The sequence below is a fragment of the Mauremys reevesii genome, linkage group 11 (genome assembly GCF_016161935.1).
Source record: "Mauremys reevesii isolate NIE-2019 linkage group 11, ASM1616193v1, whole genome shotgun sequence".
NCBI classification, from domain to species: domain Eukaryota; kingdom Metazoa; phylum Chordata; order Testudines; family Geoemydidae; genus Mauremys; species Mauremys reevesii.
Window position 1 is genome coordinate 39,155,352 of NC_052633.1, and position 15,216 is coordinate 39,170,567.

Here is a 15,216-nt window from a genome sequence, read left to right on the forward strand (position 1 = left end):
TTACTTCCATATAAGTGCCAACTAGGGATGAAGTTGTGCACTAAAAACCTGCTTTAACATGAGTGCTAAACTAGAAGTGAAATTACACACAAATAAACTAATATGAGTGTCAAACTGGGTGAGATGAGATTACATGCATCCAAGTCACTTTGATGCAAGTGTTAAGCTAGAGGTGATGTTGCACACAAGCTGTTTCAATGTGAGTGCTGGGCTGGGGTGAAGTTACACACAAACAATCAGCTTTGATTCAAACTCCAAGCTAATGCTGAAGTTACACATAAAGAAATCCCAGTTTAATAATACAGTTAATAGGTTAGTAAGGTTAAGACAAATATTCCAAAAGATAACGGGTTGCCACTGGGCAAACCCTCCTGAAGATCTGCCCTTTTTCCTGCTGGTTAAGCCAAAGCCATAGGCAAACCTTGCCGCTCTCAGTACAGAGCTTGATCCTTCAAAATGCTGATCCCTGTGATCCTGAGTTAGCAAATCACTTATGCACACACTTTAAGCATTTTATTAATGTGGACTACTCAGCACATGCTTAAGTGCTTTGCTAGATCAGGGCCAGAGTGCACAGCACCTTGTAAAACTGAATCTGTAGAACAGTGATACTCAGACTGAGGTTTGCAAGCCACAAGTGGCTCTGTGTCTCTCCTTTGCAGGATATGATATGAAAACACTCTGTGATTTAATTATTAACCAATCTAAGTTATTAACCAGTCAGGATGGTTGTACTGTGTTATTAGCCAATTGCAGTTGATAAAATAATAATATTTTGTCAGTCATTTTGTTGTGAGAAATAAATATATATGCATACACACACAAAATATTTCCCCGTCATACTGTTTAAATATGAATATATAGTACTATAGTAAATGAAACAATGAATTCACACTACTGTGGTTCTTTTGGGTAATGTTGATCACAAATTTGGCTCCTGAACCCCTGAGGTCAGTATCACTGTAGTAGAGCAAAAACCTGCATTAGTTAGCTCAAGAGTCAGGGGTCCAGATCCTCAGGTGGTGTAAATTGGCATAGCCCATTAGATGACAATGGAGTTGTGCTAATTTACCTCTGCTGAGGAAATACTCCAGTGTTTCCTGGTTGTCTTGCTTTTGTTCTCAGAATATTTAGTCTGAAGCCTGCATTCATGATACTTCAGGCTGTGATTTTGTTATAAACCAGAGGTCCCCAAGCAGTGGGATGTGACCCTCCTTGGGGTGGAGGAACATTTGGGGGGCACGGTGGGGCCCAGGTCAGCCCCCACATGGAGTGGAGGGAGTGCCACCCAGCCCCACTCTGCCCCCAGCTAATGCCCCAGCTCCCAATCCTGTGCCCAGCCCCTGACCGTGGCCTAGCCAGGGCCCTGACCCCGGCCCCAGCTGCTGCCTGAGCCTTGGCCCCCTTACCCTGTCCATGCCCCCGCCCCCACAAACCATGGCCCCAGCCCCAGCTCTGGGGAGCCATGGATGGGGTAATGGGGGATTTAGCCCTGAAAAGTTTGGGGATCGCTGTGATAAACTAAGCAGGTTAGTACATGACTGATATGTCTCCAAGGAAAACTCAGGTTGCTGCAAGAAGCAGTGTTGATTATTCAATAGCTTGTCTGTTCTGTGAGTCAGTACTGAACAATTGACCTAGAATATGTTTAGGGGGAATTAGAAAAGGTATCTTGTGTCCTGGCTGCTACTAATCATTAAAGAGGTATTATCATGGTATTATTCATAAGAGTAAAGATGATACCATTCAAGGGAGGATATAAATGCTTCTCGATGAAACTGGCAGAGGAGATTTCATGATGTGCAAGAAAAGGGACTGCACCTGCCTTTCAGTGATGACAATGTGAAGGCGACAATAATGAACGTCCACAAACATCTGTCTGTGTTTGAATTTCATTGCTAAGGGCAATATGTCTTCTGAAAATTGTGTGTGCCTGAAAACAGGAATGAACTAGATTTTAATTTTATTTCTTTAATGTTATATATTTTGATATTTTCTGCTTCTTTTTATTTTGATATTAGTTAAGTCATTTTAAAATGCTTTGTAAGATTTTGAAATATTTGCAAATTTCTTTCAAAAGACAGGTTACAGGAATCAAATAATATTTCATATATAAGATTCTATGCAGAGAAAAACATATTAATCCTTAGCAATGAGAGTCCAAAGAAGAGATTGTCATATGGACAGGTTAAAAAAATCATGATGAATTTGGCTCATTGATTTTTATTAATTAATCCTTGAATTCTTTAACGCTGGATCATATTTCTTAGTATAGAGGATAGTTATTGTACTTAATGAAGCCCAGTTTTTAAAATTAGTTTTACATTTAAAAATAGTATGTATAATATTTAATATTTATTAGCATTAGAATCCCTATCTTTCTTCTTTCTCCACAACCACTTCTGCTGATTAGTTTTAAAATAATTTTATTTGGGGCAAATTGGCAATGGTGTACAAACATCTACAGAATGTTAATTCAAATACAGTGCAGATCCAGCACCAGCATAAATCCATCATTTTCCTTACTTCATCCCACTATTCCCAAAGTAAAGCTGCTTAACAGGGCATCTGAGAATTCCTTTTGAATAGGGCAAATGCTGGCTGGCATGGAGCCAGCGTAGCTATCTCTAAGCTTCCCCTGTTGTTGTAGCATCTTGTACTACAGGGATTCCCAGCTGTGAAATAGCCTCTGTCTCCAAGCCTGTGTAAATTAGATTGAAGCTGCTCTAATTTATGATGGGAATACAGTTGGCCCTGTCTACTCCCGGGACTGGGGAAATGTAAAGGTGCCTTTTAGCTTCCTTTGTCCAACCCACACCTCACCTCCTATGCCTAGCACAGCTGGGCCAGACCTGGGGATCTGGGCTGATGACTCTACAGCTCTATGGGAATATTCCGTATCTATAGTCGCCTTGCAGGAATTTTTTTTAGTCAAGCTTTTATTGTATTTTCAGGAATAATAAATCCTGTTATCTCTTTTCTTTGAGTCATTGTAAACCTGGTTCAGATTTTGCTAATTAAAATGAGCATTTTAATTGTCTCGTTCTCCTTGCATTTCAGGAAAACTCCTCAAATACAGGTTGGGAACTCTATGAAGTTCATGAACTGACAGGCAAGTCTTTTCTCATAATGTGATAGTATTACTTTTCTGTTGTCTTTATTATTGTTCTAGCCTGTGTTTTTTCCCTTTGGAAGATTTCCTACACCATTAACACAGGGTTTTTCCACTGTTATTTCCCCTGCTTGATACACATATTTTTCTCTTAGTGTCAAAATAAGGTGATGGTGAATTATGAGTCCCCTGAGAGATGAGTACACTTTTGCAATCTGATAACCTTTGGCACAAAACACATATACTGGTGAATGGGCCAGCACTTAAGAGTGATTCACCACTGAGCATTATATAAAATAGATATACCAGTTAAAAAATTCAAGGTAAGTTCCTTTTCCTCCTGCGGTCTATGTACTATACTCTCATTTTTTCCTATGATGTGGTTAAGAAGAGGGGAGATAATGAAGGCTTCTTAAAGGTCCCTATAATGCACACAAACCTGTGCTAGTTATAATAGTTTAAAAAGATAGAATCAAAACACAGCCAAAAGATCAGCACACAAAGAACCATTTTTAGATATACTACAGGCTGTGATATAGTCTGCTCTCAATTTGTGAATCTAACTCCCATTAACCCTTACAGGGATTATGTGTATGCACCAAGGGGAGAGTATGCCTGAATGTTTGTTAGAAGATGCTATAGGAATTCCTTATAAATTTATTATATACATTTTGTTAATGAAAATAATGAATAGGATAAGTCTGGAGAGATGAAGCATCTCATTTTTCAGTCATGTATTTATTTTTTTACGTTTGTTTTTAAGTTGTAGGATAAAATATGCTCTTTGTGAAGATTAATAATTGTTCAGTCCTTTGCAATTATAATTACTTAGTGTTATTAGCAGTATTATTTCCCATAATGTAGCAATTTCCAGTTACTAATATGCAAAATGTTTTATGACTTCAGAAAAAAACAAAGATTACATAAAAGAAAATAATCTTAAAGCTACAAACCAGGGAACTATATATAGATTTCTAATCCTAGGTAGATTTAAAGTCTTTCTGGTTATAGAAAAAGTTCAGTATGCTGATGACAAGTAATAAACATGACAGGGCAATAAAATATAAGGATATAATAATAATTATTATTTGCATTTATACATTGCCTTTCATCTGAGAATCTCAGAATCATAGAAGTGCAGGGCTGGAGGCACCTTGAGCAGTTATTGAGTCCAGTCCCCTGTGCTAAGACAGGACTGAGTAAACTAGGCCATCACTGACAGGTGTTTGTTCAACCTGTTCATAAAAACCTCTAATGATAGGGATCCCACTACCTCCCTTGGAAGCATATTCCAGAGTTTAACAAACCTTATAGTTAGAAAGTTTTTCCTAATATCTAACCTAAATCTCCCTTGCTGTAAATTAAGCTCATTACTTCTTGTCATACCTTCAGTGGACATGGAGGACAATTGATCACAGTCCTCTTTATAACAGCTGTTAATGCATTTGAAGACTGTTACCAAGTCCCCTGTCAGTTCTCTTGTCTCAAAACATGCCCAGGTTTTTTAACCTTTCCCCATGGGTCAGTTTTTCTAAACCTTTTATCCTTTTTGTTGTTCTCCTCTGGAATCACTCCAGTTTGTCCAAATCTTTCCTAAAGTCGTGCCCAGAATTAGACACAGTACTCCAGCTAAGGCCTCACCAGTGCCAAGTAGAGTGGGACAGTTACCCCCTGTGTCTTTTAAAAAAATTCATGTTAATACAACTCAGAATAATATTACCCTTTTTCACAACTGCAGCACATTGTTGACTTGAATTCAATTTGTGACCCACTATAATCCCTAGATCCTTTTCACCAGTACTACCATCTAGCCAGTTATTCCCCATCTTGTGTATTTGGTTTTTGACTTCCTAAGTGAAGTACTTCACACTTATCTTTATTGAATTTAATCTTTTCGAATTCAGACCAATTCTCCAATTTGTCAAGGTTGTGTTGAATTCTAATCCTGTCCTCCAAAGTACTTGCAACCCCTCCCAGTTTGGCAGCATCTGCAGATTTTATAAACATAATCTCCAATCTATTATTCAAGTCATTTATAAAAATATCAACTAGAACTGGAGCAAACAGTGTAAATGAAAATATAATCTGGCCCTTTATTGAGGATTCAGTAAGAGCCTTGCCAATGTGATGGACAAAGTCCTGAAATATGATGTGCAGTTAAACTACAGAGAAAATGTGTAAACAACAATATTGTATTAGATCATACATTTTTCTTCCTTGACTCAAAACTGAAACAAATCCCTCATTTAAAATAAGTAGCAAGGCTATAAGTAGTCAAAAAATGCAGTTCTGCCATTGTCAGAAAAACCTGCACTCCTGGCTCTTGCCTACAGACGGTAGGGTGACCAGACAGCAAATGTGAAAAATCAGGACAGGGGATGGGGGGGGGGGGGGGGGTAAAAGGAGCCTATATAAGAAAAAGACCCACAAATCAGGACTGTCCCTATAAAATTGGGACATCTGGTCATCCTAACAGAAGGTCTGTCCAGAGTGGAAAGACAGAAGTAAAAGCTTGCTATTTACTGCAACAAAACAGGCCCTGAAGCTCACAGGAACGGGTCCAAAAGTGGGTGGAGATAGCTGCACAGGGCAGAGACATGACATCAGGGAGATGCACTAATTCACAGCATCTCCCAGGCAACCTCTGCTGTCGGAGTTCTTATGTCCCCTTAGCCAGAACTTCAAACTGCCCTTTTCTGGTTGAATGGTTGTGTGAGAATGGTATCAATATGGTGAATTCCTCAACAGCACTGTTGGCACAGTTGCCTCCATGGGTACAAAGAGGGATGTAATCAAGCTCTTTATCTTTTTGGGATGTATAATGCACAGTCATGGCCGGCTTTAGGTCAGTTCGCCCGATTCCCCGAAATCGGGCCCTGCGCCAGCGCCTTTTTAATTTTTACTCACCTGGCGGCGCTCCGAGTCTTCGGCGGCATTTCGGTGGCGGGTCCTTGAGTGCTGCCGAAGACCTGGAGCGAGTGAAGGACTCACTGCTGAAATGCCGCCGAAGACTTGGAGCGCCGCCAGGTGAGTACAAATCAGGCCCCGCACTTGCTAAAGTCGGCCCTGCACACAGTTGTAGAGGCCCTTCATTAACTCAACTCATTGTGCAAAAATTGGGGTGACTGTCAATGACAGATGTTGTAAGTGAACCATATTTTGATTTTTTTCTGAATCAGCTGTTTTTTGTAGCATTTCTCCGAATTTGACGTCAACCTTTAAAAGTTAAATGTAAAACCAATATGTCTTCATAGGATTTAGCCCTTTATCTGGAAATATTTTCCTAACTTTTTATAATATAAAGGGAAGAATAATACATGTTATAGACAGGAAATACATATTTGAACAGGTAGTCAATCTCCCTTCTAGTCACTGCTGGTGCTAGCCCATGTGGGCCCTAAGCAGCAATAATTTTGCCCACCCCAACACATATTAATAATTACTTGGGGGCCCCCTTGAGCTGCTCGGGGCCCTAAGCAATTGTTTAATCTGCTTATGCCTAGCACTGGCTCTGCTATTTGTGCAGTAAAGTTGTTCACTCTAGTTTTAGAAGTCCTAAACTATCACCACTTCCCCTGCGAGACTTTACACAGACTATGTCTGTGAACCACTCTGAATTACTCTATCTAATCAAATCTGTTTGACAAATGTTTTGGTATATCTTTTCTCATAAAGTACTCTGGTCTTTAAAAGTGGTTTGGTTTAGGAATAAAATTATTTTAGAGCAAAAGTCTCACATTTTTATGTCCCAACAATCTGGTTTGAGTCATAGAGTGTTTCATTTTATATTCTTGATTGTTTTAGAGGACCTATATTGGGATGCAAAAAAGCAATAAATAAAATATTAAAAAATTGAAAAAGGCCTTCTTTTATGCTTCTAATACAATGGAATACATGTTTAAATTGTGTGGAATTAAATGAGTTTATATCCATCCTTTAACATGGGATTTTAAGACTCAAGAAAATCATAAGACAATGAAAAGCACACATCACATAATGTTAGAAATTTAAACAAATGCTGCTTTTAGTTTTTAAAAAGCTGAGGGAAGTGTGCAATTTCCTTCAAGGAAGGTGTATTTTGCTGCTATGTATGTGTAGAAGTTGATACTCTACTGCTGGCAAATTTTTATCCAATAAATGCTTTTAACCATAAGGGTAATCTCCACAGGTCTCAGTGGTTCTTAGTGTTCAATTTCCTGTGGAGTCAAATCTGTCCTTTCTGTCAGTCATAAGTTATGTCAGTTATAAGATGTGTAGCCTATTTGTCTTATGGAATCACAATTTGTATTTGTGTTTTGTTGTTTGAGTTATTACTGAAGCAGAAGTACTAGTATAAAAAAAAACGTTAAAGATATGCCATCAAAGATGTTCCTTTCTCATAGGGGACTGCCCACTAGCCTGTGGCTAGAGAGGAATGTACTATTACTTCAACATGTGTGATGTAGTACATCTAGATTTAGCATAGCAGATCATGTTAATCTGAAGGGATTGATGGTGATAGTGGACCTAATTCTCATTCTTGAAACTACAAACCTAAAATTATACACACATAAAAATACTTCTATCAGGTAGTGGCCTGAATCTCATTCTTAAAACTACAACTTGAACCTTTACACCCACTTCAAAGTCCCTTTACTCTAATGGAGAGATGTAGAGCAGTTGTAATGTAAATGAGAATCAGGCCTACTGTACGTCACTAGTACCTGGACCCACAAGAGGGCTCTTCAAGGCTGAGAAGAGGTGGAACATTGCTGCAGAGGTGGCTGAGCCCATTTCTACATTGAATGGTGGAGATCTGCACTCAGAGGTCCCTTTCATGTGTGAATCTGGGAGAGTACAATGTGGAGCAGTATTCTGAGGTTATGTTTTGTGATTCACATTAGCACAGGAAGAAAAGGAGAGAAGAAATCATAAAGGAATTACTCTGGTGTTTAAGGAGACTTCAGCATAGCTCATTATTAAATTGTCTGTCCAGGGTATGAATCATTCCCAGAAAGTAAAGAATTTAGGATGCTTTGAGTTTTAGTGCAACCATCTGAATTGAGAATTTGACTATTTTCCCATTGCAGTCATATCAATTCTCAGTTTTCTCAGAACAGAATGCCATCATTAGAGATGGACAAACTTAATAAACCTTGCTTTATTGAGCTATCATATAAAATCCCTACAATTAGCAAAATCAGAGTCCTGTTGAACAGCCAAGTGTTACTACCACTCAACTTGAATATGTACATTGATGCTAAGTATCAGAATACTGATGGATTGCTATGTAGGTCTTCAAGGAGAGCCCCCATAATAGTAGCCTGAGTACAAGGCTTTGGTTGCAAATGTATTTTGCCCATGGAAAACAAGGCACCAAATTCTGTCCTGGCATAAATGGGGTCAACACCTGATGGTGTCAATGGAAATTACGCCTGCTCACACTTAGGCTGAATTTGCCCCAAGGTTTGAGAAAATGGAAGAAGTGCAAACAAATTCACCTCTCCCCCGATATAACGCTGTCCTTGGGAGACAAAAAATCTTACCGCGTTATATTGAACTTGCTTTGATCTGCCGGAGTGCGCAGCCCCCTCCGCCCCCCAGAGCACTGCTTTATTGTGTTATATCTGAATTCGTGCTATATCGGGTCACATTATATCGGGGTAGAGGTGTATTCTAAGTTGATCAGAAATGAAATACATTTGTTCTGTAATGATATACCTGACCTGTAATGATATGGTTCACCTTTAGTCCAAATAAACTGTTTTTACAGTAAATTATGGTAAAGTTGAGGTTAAAAGTGACCTAAGTATAGGTGATGAGCTGCCCTACATCCATTATGTTGTTTATATTGCTCTTTTCATTTCAGGGACGTCATCTGTTTGACCTTTAGTGTTTTTAATTATATATTTTATGAGTGCATTAGCAGAAAGGAGTAGGTGGTCTTTATACATTATTTTATTCACGATGAAGACTCCATGTTTTAGGGCAGGGGTAGGCAACCTATGGCACGGGTGCCGAAGGCGGCACATGAGCTGATTTTCAGTGGCACTCACACTGCCCGGGTCCGGGCCACGGGTCCAGTGGGCTCTGCATTTTAATTTAATTTTAAATAAAGCTTCTTAAACATTCTGAAACCTTATTTACTTTACATACAACAATAGTTTAGTTATATATTATAAACTTATAGAAAGAGTCCTTCTAAAAACGTTAAAATGTATTATGGGCACACAAAACCTTCAATTAAAGTGAATAAATGAAAACTCGGCATACCACTTCTGGAAGGTTGCCGACCCCTGTTTTAGGGTATCTCTACACTACCAGCTTTACTGGGCATAGCTGTGATGCTGCAGCTACACTTGCTACAGCGATGAAAGGGGCTTTTCCACCACAGTGGTAAATCCATCCCTCTAAGAGGTGGTAGCTGAGCCTGAGTTGATGGAAGAATTCTTCTGTTCAACTAGTGGTGTCTACTCCAGGGCTTATAAGGGCATTGCATCTTAACTGTGCCTCTCACACCCCCGAGCAATGTAGCTAGGTCATCCTAAGGCCTGGTCTACACTGGGGGGGTTGAACTAAGGTACGCAAGTTCAGCTACGCGAATAGCGTAGCTGAACTCGAACTACCTTAGTTCGAACTACTTACCCGTCCTGACGGCGCGGGATCGAAGTGCGCGGCTCCCCCGTTGACTCCGCCACCGCCGTTAGCGGTGGTGGAGTTCCGGAGTCGACGGGAGCGCGTTCAGAGTTCGATATATCGCGTCTAGATGAGACGCAATATATCGAACTCCGAGAAGTCGATCGCTACCCGCCGACCCGGGCAGGTAGTATGGACGTAGCCTTAGTTTAGCTATAGACTAGGCTTTAGTGAACTTTCAGCACAGCTTTTGTCCTTTAGGTGTAATCTAAGCATACAGCATGATAAAAATTGATAGTTTTCACATAAGAGACATTATTAAGTATTTTTCATTGTGTTTTTTGAGTGAATGGTGTAGTTAAGGAGCCCTCTTCTGATAAAAAAACAAATTAACAGTTGTCACTGTTTCAATTGCCTGAAATCTAATAAGTACGGGGGAGCGTTGTTTGAGTTTTAGTTAATAGTATATCTGGGACAACAGATATTAATGGATGAGGAAAATCCATGAATTCCAAGGAAGCAGAATCTCTTAAAAAAATTCCCTAGAATCAAACAGGTTTTTTTTAAACGCTTGCTTGCCTATCTGTAGGGATTTGTGAGAATTTTTAGTATGTAGAACCCATGTAGAGCAGGGGCCACGGATATTAAATCAAAACTGTTATAACCATGTAGTCAGATGTTGAGAGAATTTTTCTTTTTGTTAGCTTCGCATGCTGGTATTAGCAAAATCTAGCACAGAGTTTGAGATGTATATGTAGGATCAAAATCTAGCTAAAGCTGTGGGGTTTTTAGGCTACTGAGGTGTGCAATATTTAAATACCTCTCCCCTCTAGTTTTAGGAGAAATTTTCCTCCATTTCCCCTCCAAATGAAACAATTGCATACTGTAGCTGTTCTTCACCCTAATGATGAGGAAAGAATCACCACATATGTAAATCTACAGTCCATAGATACAAGGGCAGATTTTGGTCAGTTATTGTGATATATTTGTAATCATTAATGTTTTTAAAATCCAAGGTAAAAATGGATTTATACAATTCAGTAATTATTATTATTATATTCTATTCTTTGGAAAATTGAATGTTTTTTAGAACTCACTTTCATGGGAAGGAAATCGGTCTTGTGGTTAGTACACAGAACAGAAAATCAGAAGAACTGGATTATTTCCCCATATCTAGCACATATATCCTGTTTCCTTTTTTGAGGCAAGTGAGTTAGGACGTGATCATCCTCACATTGATGTCAAAGGGAGTTTCTGTGGGAGCAGAATCAGGGTCCTTATTCTCTCTAGGTCTCAGTTTTCCTTAAAATGAGGATGATAATACTATTTTACAAATGAGGCTAAATTCATTAATATTGGTAAAACATGTTGAGTTCTTTGAATGGAAGGCACCATATACAGTAAGTGTAAAACATTATTATTGTTACTAAAATTGGATCCATGCTGCATACAGTATAAGAGCTTTTCTTAACAGAGAAATCAGTAAATTAATCATACTTTATATTTACATAACTTTCTGTTTAGGGATCCCAGCCCACAGCGTTTTTAGTAAACTAATGGAGTAAGCTTTAAACACCCCTGTGAGGTAAATATGACATGTATTAGCCCCAGTATTATAGATAGGACAGCTTAGGCACAGAGGTCTTAGACAATTTGACCAAGGTCAAAGAGCCACTCAAGAGATAGAGCCAAAAGTAGAATCCAAGACTCAGGTTCCATGGTCTAACCACAAGACCACATAATCTCTCATAATTAAAAATAATACTTAGAAGTAAACCTTTTAAATGACTGAAATTTGTCATGTCTTCTATGGCTAAAAGGTTACCTCTTTCAAGATGGAAATGTTCAGTGGACCTTTAGTTTAAACTCATAAAATCTGCTAAAGCAAATTTCATACATTTCCATTAAGAAGGCAAATTACTTCTCTTAGGAAAGGATCAAATGCATCAGATAGAGTGGGTATGCTATGTTAATGATAGGAGGTGGGGCAGTGAGGGTAGAAGAATTGATGGGACACTTACAGTTCAAGGAATTCAGTGCTTTTCATTTATGCTAGAAAAAATGTAAATGATGTCACCTTCTCCTCCCGGTGCAAAGTTATCAGGCAGACATCACTAAATGCATCATATATCTGACATTAAAATGACTAGAAGGTTATTTCCTTCTATTTCTTTCCTCTTGGAAATCTTTCAAGATTTTATTGTAGATAAAAAAAAACAAAACCCTGCATAATGCTGCAGGAAACAAAGCTTTGGCTAGAGTCTTACTACTGGATTATTGCCATTCTATCTCAATGCTGATTGAAATCCAGGATATTTGTATCAAAGCCATAATGAGATACTGGCAAATATCTTTCTGCCCCACTGGAAATGAAATCTTTCTGTTGAACGTTTTGTCTTGGTGAATTTCATCTGCAACAGGAATAGGCATTTTGCATTTGAATCAAGTAGGTCACTGCTTTGGATCAGATGATGTGGTATATACTCTACTCACCTTTAGATTAAATCGATCCTTTACAGTGTTGAGTATAACACAGTGAATTTTTAGAAGAAATTATCTTATTGTTTCATCTAAATGAATTTCGAGTAATAGTGCTACTACCCCTATTTGAATTGTGCATATAACTATAAAATGACTGTCAGTTTCAGTGCAACTATTCCCTCTATAATCAATTACTCCTTGATATTAGTACATTTTAAATATTCAATTGACTTCTTTAATAGAAAAAATATAATCAGATACTTTCCATATAATTGTATAGTTGATAAAATTTTCCTCAGTTCTGCACCAGTAAAGGTATGGTCCAATAAATAATAATTCAGAATATTGAACCATTTAAAAACAATGGGTAGAATTCATGCACAGCATCCTGCTCACCTTACTCTCAGAAATAGTCTCATTGACTTAAATAAGAGAAGCACCATGTAAGCCCACAATATAGAATGTTACCCCTTGTGATCTGAGTCGCTAGGCAAAAATGTGGGGCCTAGTAGGTTATTCCACTTGGGAGGAGAAATTGGTGACAGTCGGGTGTTTTGTTTATTTACAAAGAATATATAAAATCTGTGTCTCTGAAAGCAGAAGGAATCAAATAACATGAAACAGCTGTTATTGCTTGTAGCACCACGAACACTTTTCAGCCTGACCCTGACCCAAAAAACTCTCCCCAGGTTTCTTCCAGGGTCAGCCACTATGCTTGCAGCAGCTCCTTCAGGTGCACGCATGCCTTCTCTCTCTCTTTCACTCTCGGTCTTTCCTTGTTTTTTTGGTCTGTTCAGCCTTCACACATACATACCCCACGTCACACGCCCTTCCTGCCACCCAAAGCAAAACTCAGGAAAAGCTCCTTTTATCTTAGGTGAGATCATGTACTCCTTGTGGCTAGGGTTACTCCTTTGCAATTTCCCAAGCAGAGGACACTGCCAGGGGGAGAGGTAGGGAAAGTTGGAGGGGGAGTGTACAGTTGGAGGGTGCTGGAGGGCGGTGTGTGTGTACTGGGAGGAAGTATTTGGGGTGCTTGAAGGGGTACGGGGGGGCTGGAGGGAGTACCTGTGGCCTCACACTTGAGGTTGGGGGGGCAGTGTAGTGCTCTCTGTTATGATAGCACAGGCTGGCACAGGCCCAGGATGCAGCACCAGCCTGTCAGTCAGAGCCTCCCTGTGGGCCTCTCCCCCTCCCAAGGGTGGGGAGCTTAGGCCTGGCCCTGGCCTTGGCCCTGTCACCTCTCCCAGCCCTGTTACCCGTCCTGGCTGGGCTCTGAGGCCCCATGGCGGCAGGCAGACCAGCTAAGAGGCTCTTGGCAGCTTTGCTTACCTGGTGGGCTGGGCCAGGGCGGGTGGGATCCAGCAGCTGCCAATGCAGTGGAAGGCCAATCGGTGTATGGAGATGGTTCTTTCTGAGCTGCAATGTCTGCTCCGCAAGGAAAAATCCTGGACATTTCTTCTGATTTAAAAAATCTGCCCAGACGGAGATCGGCAGACCAAAAAGGAGGTCATGTCTGGGAAAACCTGGAGTATGGTAACCCTACATTTGGCTTATGCTTACAGTTATGTTAATTGAAGGGTGAGTGTACACCTATCAATCTCAATGGGGTTTTAACTCAATCCGTAACAAGGTTTCACCCAGCTCATAACACTAAAATGCATCAACAAACTGTAAAATTGCCAGTAAACTTACTATAAGATAAACTCTACTGAATATATATATAATCAACATTTTGTCATCTTTTGTTAAGATACGAAAATATGCGTTTAGCATTTTGGCTTCACAAAAAAAGATGTGTAGATTTTTGGTATAAATGCAAAGTGGTTGTGCATGTAGACTGGGATTTTCAAAGGGGCCTAAGGCAGTTATGTGCCCAACTCCCCTTGAACTCAGTGGGATTTGGGTGTCTAACTCCCTTAGATTACTTTGATAAATATCAGTGATGACATATGTGATTATCATTATTTTTGCGTAAACATATTCTGTTGAATAACTCTCCTTTTGAAGTCAGTAGTTTTCCTCCCAAAATAGGCAAATCAGAGCAGGATTGGGTGCATTGATCACATTATTTTCAATTTTAATATATGGAATAGTAATTTTACAAATGCATTTGGTAATTTAGGGTCCAGTCTTGCTCCCTCTGATATTATTAGCGTAACTGCCATTGTCTTCAATAGGAACAGGATCAAGCTAATAAAGGGGATATTAAGAAGGGAACAAATAGCAGTTAGGGGCCTAGATTTGATCCTGATCCATTGAAATCAATGGGAGTTTCACCATTAATTTAAATGAAAACAGGATCAAGCCCCTAACTCCCATTGAAAGTCAATGGGAATTGTGTGCCTCACTATCATTTGTGCATTTGAAAATCTCCCACTAAATAAATATAGGGAAATTATTATTTTTATATTGAAGCTTATTTTATTAAAATAAATGCTATAAATTCATGTAAAATATAGATTTCTTGTTATAGCAAAATAACGTCACATCTAGCATTGGAAAATCACTTTCTTTTGTTTGTTGAAACATCTCTGACCTTATGGAATTTTGATGTGATCTTTTTCCATTTGAATTGTTTCTGTACTATAAGGCCCAGTGCTAGTGCTAGAAGGCTGAGAGATGTGAAAGTACTATGTTATGAATGTGGCTGCATTGGACTGAAATACATTTTAAAACAGATATTTCACATAGGTGCTGTATCAGAGGGGTAGCTGTGTTAGTCTGGTTCTGTAGAAGCAGCAAAGAATCCTGTGGCACCTTATAGACTAACAGGCGTTTTGCAGCATGAGCTTTCGCGGGTGAATACCCACTTCTTCGGATGACTTGCATCCGAAGAAGTGGGTATTCACCCGCGAAAGCTCATGCTGCAAAACGTCTGTTAGTCTATAAGGTGCCAGAGGATTCTTTGCTGCTTCTATAGGTGCTGTAGTGATTGAAAATTCTGGTGTAATGTCTGTTAAGAAAATGTTGGTACTGCTTTAAATGAGAGTTCCTTAATCCACACT

General features: G+C 39.3%; 1 protein-coding gene across 1 annotated transcript in view; it reads left to right on the forward strand.

The window, feature by feature from the left end:
- METTL8 (methyltransferase like 8) overlaps positions 1–15,216 on the forward strand; it is a 156,806-nt gene that overhangs the window by 796 nt on the left and 140,794 nt on the right. Inside the window, exon 2 of the mRNA XM_039494862.1 lies at positions 3,061–3,112. The gene's annotated coding sequence lies outside the window, so the exon portion shown is untranslated. The remainder of the gene's footprint in view (positions 1–3,060; positions 3,113–15,216) is intronic.